At 40.6% G+C, this 7,489-nt stretch overlaps 1 long non-coding RNA gene across 1 annotated transcript; it reads left to right on the top strand.

Moving 5' to 3' along the window:
* The first annotated feature begins 299 nt into the window (after window positions 1–299).
* LOC146429505 (uncharacterized) lies at window positions 300–7,248 on the top strand. The gene is made up of 4 exons (XR_014855682.1): window positions 300–354; window positions 4,346–4,392; window positions 5,939–6,137; window positions 7,107–7,248. It is a non-coding gene; the product is annotated as an uncharacterized LOC146429505 (long non-coding RNA).
* Window positions 7,249–7,489: the final 241 nt, after the last annotated feature.

Here is a 7,489-nt window from a genome sequence, read left to right as displayed (position 1 = left end):
TGGTTTCTAAGGACAAGTTCCTCCAGCACAATACATCCTCCAGCAGAGAGGACCAAATTTTGCTCTCATCTACACAAAACCCACATTTGAGTTGCTGCACTGAGTGTTCAAGGTTTACTCTGCACAGCATCGCGTGACTGAGAGCAAATCCCCTCCCTGAGCAGTTGCTCTTTGGGGACCAAAGGCATTGGGAAGGTGGGGAAGGAAATGGACTGTGAGGCACAGGGAGAACACAGAGGTGGGAACAGGAATGAGTTGAGGAGATGCTGGGGAAATTCATCCTTTTTCCGATTCCTTTGCAGTCGTTGACGGGAGAAAAAATGGGAACTGTTGGAAGAAAGGCAGAGGAAGAAGGTAAAAGAATAAAAATGTGCCTTTGTGCAATGAAAAGTCATTTCCCCCTTCGCCCACACAGGCACAGGACTTAAGTACAGAATGTATTGTTTCACCTAGTAAAGAAATATGAAAGGACAGAGAACAAAATCAACAAAAATGTTGCTTGTTTGTGGTTGTCTGGTTGGTTTTTTTTAAATTTGTTTGTGTTTGTTTTCTTTATTTGGTTTTGGGTGGGTTTGTTTTTTGTTTGGTTTTTTGTTTGTTTCTTTTGTTGGGGGTTTTTGTTTGGTTTTGGCTGAGTTTTTTAAGTGATTTTTGTTTGCTTGCCTGTTTGGTTTTGGGATTTTCTTAGAGTAAATCCATAACTTATTTTTCCATTTTGGTTTTTGTCAGCAGTCCAGCTGGGGTCTGTGGCTCTCTGACAGAGACAGTTGTACCCAGGATGGCTCTGAGACCAAGGCAGGACCAAATCCTGCCTGCAGGGGAAGACTTGCTATGGAATATGACCAAAAAAAAATATTGAAAATTCAGACATGAGTGATTTGCCTTATCCTTGTCAGATAGTGTGGATTTCTGCTGCAAGACTGAATTAAAAAGGGAGTAAAGGCACACCATTGCCCTGAATCATCAATATTTAGCACTATAACACCTGGGATTTTTATATAAATATTTTTAAAATTCAATTGACAAGCCATGATACACCTGTGTGACTGATGTCAGGAATGTGGGAATATAAATGGGGTCAAGATTGACTCCTGGAGGAAAATATTCCTGCAATCCAGGCTGCACTTGGACACTCTGCTCTCTTTGGACAGTCCCTAGTAAGAGTTTTCCTATTTGAATCCATCACTATTTTTTAATCACTATTTTTTAATTGTTCTTTTCTCCCTGAAAAGTTCCATTCCCACCTCCAAACATGACACAGTCCAGCATTTATAAGCAAATGATTGCTCTAAGCAAACCTCTGCTGGGGGTTACCTGTGGGGTTATTTGGCTGTTCCAGATTTTCACCCCCTAAAAGCAGCAGAGATCAATGAAAATTGAGTGCAACTGGAGGGAAAACATGGATTTTTCGTGGGATCTTTGTAGCCAGCTCGAGGAAACAGAAATGGCACTTTAGTGAGTGAATTTTTAGATGCAGGGATGTGATTCCTGCTGCTGGGATTCCTGCAGGAGGGACAGAGCTGTGCAGGGTGAGCCCACAGTGCATCCACTGATCCAGGTGCTTCCAGACACTCAGGGGGATAACTGGAGCACAGCTGAGCAAACCAGAACCTCTGTTTGCCATGATTTTTTAAAAAATCAGCTCCACAGAGAAGCTCAGTGTTCAGCCACTCTTATCTGCACATGTTAAACCAGGGTAAAGCAGATGTGGAGCAGGGAGGAGCTGCAGACAAATAGCCACATCTGGATTGTGGTTCTTCTCTTGCCTATCTTCTTTTTTTTGGCAAGCTTTGAAATGGAGGAGATTCCATCAAAAACTTTTCACCTAAAAAAAAAATTATGGTAAAGCAGAGAACAGAGGGTTCTGAAGAGGCTCATTTGATATGTTTGAATTAGTGGATGAATCCTCTCTGAATCTAGATAAATCTGTTCAGCAGCCACTCAGAAAAATTAGCTGTAAAGAGCATGGTGGAGATAGTTAGCAAACAGCTTCCCACCTGAAATGAGATCTCAGCTAGATTATGAATTTCTTTTCAACTTTCTGTCTGGCACTTGTCATAAATGTTGATGCTTTTTAAACCAAGAAGGAAATACCAGCAAAATGCTGTCAATAATACCATGTGAATCATTGTTTTGGTTTAAGTTTGGTCTCTTCTTTTAAATGAAATTAGCTTGGCAGAAAAACAATTATTTGTCTTTTTTTTTCCTTTGCGTTTTCCTGTCGGACTATAACAATCCCCTCTTCACTTTATATCAAATGTTTAGCTACGAAATGTGGTATTTTTTGCTTGGTATTTAGTACTTTGTTTAGGTATATTTTAAATTTTAAGTTAAAAAGGGGTTTTTTTTAAGTACAGGGTTTTTTTTCAAATTTTTTAATGATGCTGCAGCTGAAGGAGTTTGGGAAAAAAAAAATCACTTTTTCTGATTTGGAAGCATCCATTTTCCAGCTGAAGGCACAGCCTGGGTGAGCAGTGTCTCCCCCTGATCCTTCCAAGGCTGTGCGTGAGATCTTTCACTTTACACACAGCCCTGCTCCCTGCTAATGGCATTTTGGGAGGCTTGGCTTTCCTGGCTGGCTGCAGTTTTGTTGCTCTAATTGCAACAAAACACATCAAACATTTAGCAGGGAGTGTTGGTGAGTTCTGATTTCATCCCAGAGCCTGAAGGATGGGTGACATCCTGAGCTCCTCACCAGGAATGGAAACAGGGACAGGAAGGGCTTGGAGCCTCAATCCCTGCATAAAAGGGCAAAGCAGACCAACCCAAAATTCAGCCTGATCCAAAATTTATCTGCTTTGCTCTCTGAGGATGACTGCTTGGGGGTGAGTTGGGTCTTCTTCCAGCAGGAGCTGCTGAGCTCTGGGGATTTGCAGGGCTGGGCAGACCTGTGGTTGGACATCCTTCCATGGCTCTGCCCTCTTAATTCCTGAAATAATGAAATAAATTCTCCTTACATCCACTGAGCCCAGTGCCTCGAGTGCAGGAGGCTTAAAATATGCAAGCAATGGGCATTTCTGAAAGGTAGAAAAAGCTGTTTTCTTTCGCTCCGTAGCAAATTTCCCACTTTAACTCAGATAAATGGCACAAAATTAATAATCCCCAGTAAAGAATATGATGGCTCAATTATTTGATTCCATTGATTTTTTGACTGTTTAATTTAATTTGCCTGCTCTTACCACTCGATAAGGAAAGGCAAACTGAGCCACAGGAAACAGCAGCACTGTAGAGTTGTCCTAAAATCATCAGAGTCTGGATCAGTTCTTCCCTCCCTGACAGGGTAATTTTTCTTGCTGTCAGCAGCTGCAAAAGAGTTTAATTTTATTGATTCTTTATTCACCCATTTCTATTATTTGTACCCTTTAAGCGAATCTCCAGTGAGAGTTTAGTTTTTACAAGGCAATCCCACGTCACCAGTTTTGCCTGTGATGGATTTATTCCTCCTGATGCAGATAAACCCAACTCCACCTGCATGTTAAAAAATAATATGTAGATTTTTCTCAAGAGGTTGTTGTTTTTTTTTCCACTGGCATATTGCTGTGCATGTTTTTTGGTATTGGGATGTCAATTTTTGATGGAAAATACACAAATACCATCCCCTCTCCTCTCCCAAATTCCAGCCAGATGAACTCTCCTGAAGTCAGGAAGATGAAAAGTTGTTGGCCTTTTATATGGAGTTGAAAGGGCTGGGCTGGCTGGTAACTCCTGGTGCTGTGGGAGCTCCTCATTTGTCTGAGCCTGAACTTTCATCTCTTTTCCCTTTTTTCCTGACAAAAGGGGAGCAGTTTGGGAGTCAATGTCAGAGTGCATTTGAGCAGCTCTTCCACAGCAGAGTTTTAGATGTGTTGAAGCAAAAAAAAGTGTTGTTAACTAGGCTTTTGTGGGAATTTTTAGCTAATTAGCTCATTCTTTAATTTTGTACAAATAAGCCAATAGAAGAACTTAATTTTAGGAATTCTAAAATTCAATATAAACACTTTTAATGAGTGGTGGACAGAGAGTGGAACCCCATGTTGAACCATCCTTCTTCTGTTGGAATCCTAATTCTAAACTAGAAATAATCTCATTTCTAGAGGAGAAGGAGAATTCTTTGAAGAGTTTTTTCTTACAGAATGGGCTTAGAGACATCACTTAATATAAGAGTCAAAATTTTCTAAACTTAGAGCTAATGGAAGGAGAGAATTCATTGGAAGAAAGTACAGAAACATCTTGTCTATGGCATTGTTGAGTAAATTCTCAAAATTTGGCTGTTGAGTTCAGTAGGCTTCAAACTACTGGTAATGATTGTAATTATTTACCATTTTCATTATGCCTTTAATTGAAAATCTATTTATTGTTTTTTTAGGTATTTCCTGCCCATACTTTGTTTTGCACTGGACACAAACATGAGAGGTTAGCAGGTAGAACTTCAAGAAGATTTTTTTTATTTCAGAACTTCAAAAAGTATGAAAAACACCTAAGTACTCGAATCTCATTTCTAGTCACAATTCCTCCTTTTTCAGTCCTTATTGTCCCACAAAATTCTGCTGACTTTGTTATTTTAAAGGGGTTGTGGCATCAAATTTATCTTAAAAATTGAGTGGAAATTGGGGGTTTTTGTCGTTGTTGTTTGGGTTTTTTATTAGCAAATTTATAAAGTGGTGAACCCCTTCTACATGGTATTTTGCCAGTATCCAGACTAGAGCCTGCAAATTCTGATCAGAATTCTTGAATCCCTTAATTTTGCTTTATTTTATTACCTCGGGCAGTACCTGGTGAGTTCCTGCAGCTCTGTGGAGGCTGTTCTTGGTTTGTGAAAACCAGATGTGAGCCGTGTCAGCTCAGCCATGTGCACCACTCTCCTCACCTCCAAAAAACCCAGAAACCTGACAAATCTATCACTTTACAAAGACATTTCCACAGCAGTCCCTCAGCACTAGGGAAAACCTGACCATGGTTACAACTCCAGGGTATACCTGGCACTTAAAGGCAGCCTAAAAATGCATTTTCATTACCCCTAGAAAAGGAGAATCATTGCAATGAATATGTAAAATGCAAACACCATGACATCTGCAAGCAGGAGCTGTGCGAGCTCCTCAAATTAGTTTAGACTTCACATATTCCGCCCCCACCTTCTGTTTAACAAATGTATGCGTAGATGAGAGAAAAAAATGAAGTCTACAGGAAAAAAAAAAACAACAAACCATGGGGATGAACTAATTCTCCTGTCAGTCAAGTAGTTATAAAACAAGCCAAGCATAGACTGAAGGTGAATGTTAATGACGAAGGAGGCAGACAGATGGTCCGACTTTAGGTGGTTCATCATCCTTTATTATTCGCAGAAAATTGTCTTTGAGAAATGCATTCCGTGCTGGAAAGATCTTCAGGAAACATGTGGGTCACCTTTGCTGATGGTCAAGCAGAGTGCATTGGAGGGATTTCTGCCACTTTGTGGTTAATTGCAAATACGGGGTGGGGTTTGGATATTTTGGGGAGGGAGGTGTTTGTTTGGTTTTATCAGAGTTTGTCACCATTCAACTCCACGTTTGTTTCCTGGAGTATAAAGCACATTGATGTCATTCCCCAGGAACCTTAATTTGTACTGAAATCTCCTGTTCCCTGCCCGGTGATGACATTTCCTCACTAACACAATCCCTGCCAGCTCCACATCCCTGCTGCAGGATCCTTGGGGGAAGTTCAGTGTGCTTTGGGTCTTTCAGAAACACTTCCAGAGTCTCAGAGGACTCAGCTATGATTTTGAGGAGGAGGAGAAGCTTTTTCTCTTCTGTGTTGACTAACAATCGGAAAGCTTTCTACATAACTGACTGAAGGAAGCTGAAAATCATCTGGCTGCTGCTGCTCCTGAGAGGCCAAGGCTTCTCTTTGCTCAGCAGACAGGAATACACTGGTGGCTCAGGAAGGGAAGGAAGCTCATCCTGTGCCATCTCTGCTTTCCCAGCCTCACCAGGCTGAGTTCTGGCTGCAGGTTTGAAGGACACTCATTCCACGGCAATGTTTATCTTCTTGACACAAATTTCGGGGTGCAGAGGTTAGCAGTGACCCTCGACTGAAGTTTCCCTCTCTGCAATCAAACACAAGTTCCCTCATTGCTGCAGAGATGTGGAAATCATCCTTCCAGCAGAGCAGCACTTCCAGGAGTAAGTTTTTCCTCTTTTGTGAGTTGCAAAACGTAGGAGCAACAATTTGCATGGAGGATTTGTATTAATGCAGGAAGGAAACCAAATCAGCTCCTTAACAAACTCCTCTCACCGCATCCCTCTGCTCCCCACTTGATTTGGGAAAAAAACCCCACAGCCTCAACCCCACTGCCCTCAATTTTGCAGAGCTGCAATTCAATATGTCCTCAGCAGCTGTGTTTCTTATTTACCCCAAAATATTAAAATATTGCTGCTGCACAGTGTGCAAGTTGTATCAGACTTCCCATTGAGGTGTGATGCAGAATGAGGCAATACTTTGAATTCTCCTCTCAACTCACCTGTGTAATCCAGCAGTGTCTCCTGGCTGTGCAGACAGCATTTCAGAGGAGCTGAACTCCAGCAAGCTGGACAGGGAGATAGTTCTGGCCAATGTAATTATGCAAATGGGAATTCAGCTGCTCGGGAATATATTATCAGTGTTACTTCAAAGCCTCGCACAGAATTCTCTCCTATCATCTTTTTTTATGGGTTCTTTTTTTCTTTGTTGCACAAGTGAAAATGAAATATTACAATACACTGGGAAAATTTGGAGGAAATAAATGAGCCCAGATCCATTTGCAGATGCTGCCTGTTCCAACTGGGGGCTGGTTAGCCAGAAGTAAGGACAGAGAAATTTTGTTCTTTTTTTTTTCCCCCTCCTCCTGTCTTCCAGCTATGCTTTTGCAGAAAATTTCTGTGGAATTCAAATGAAAACAGCATTACATGTATTTTAAATCACATCAAATAATTTAATAGAACGTCTAGAGGGTACCATTCTAATATGTATTAAAAAAAATAAAACCAAACCCATTGTAAAAGGAAATTTTCTCGTAAAACCTTTCATTTGGTAGAAATGATTTCTTTACCACTTTAAAGGGTTCTATGTAAAGCTATAAGGGTAACACAGCTCAAATATTTTATGCCCTTCAGAAGTTTGCTTTGTGAAATTAGCCTGGAAATTGAAGAATGGTGCTTTGCACTCTCCTTGGGAACCTGGAAATTGTATCCTAATGCAGGTAAAGTTCAAGGCATGTGACAGATTCTGTCTTTCCATATGAAAATAAGTCTAATTGAGGACCTCAGCCTGTTGGGGAAGTCTGTCTCATGTAATGAAATTAAATAAATAGAGGTGTTTACTCTTTCAATTTAGTTAATTTTATTTTTTCCAAATTATTTTAACATTGATTAACTTTTCTTCCCTTTACCAACCTTTTCAGCTGGTTGGTCTTTTGCTTGGGTTCACTAGGAAGAGAGTTGACAGCATCACTTGGAAATAGTTAGGAATATTTGATGTTTTGGGGCTGAAGGAACTT

Source organism: Lichenostomus cassidix, chromosome 18, assembly GCF_008360975.1.
Source record: "Lichenostomus cassidix isolate B80296 chromosome 18, HeHo_3.0, whole genome shotgun sequence".
Lineage (NCBI taxonomy): Eukaryota > Metazoa > Chordata > Aves > Passeriformes > Meliphagidae > Lichenostomus > Lichenostomus cassidix.
The sequence above is the reverse complement of the archived record's forward strand: the minus strand, read 5'-3'. Positions and strand labels throughout refer to the sequence as shown.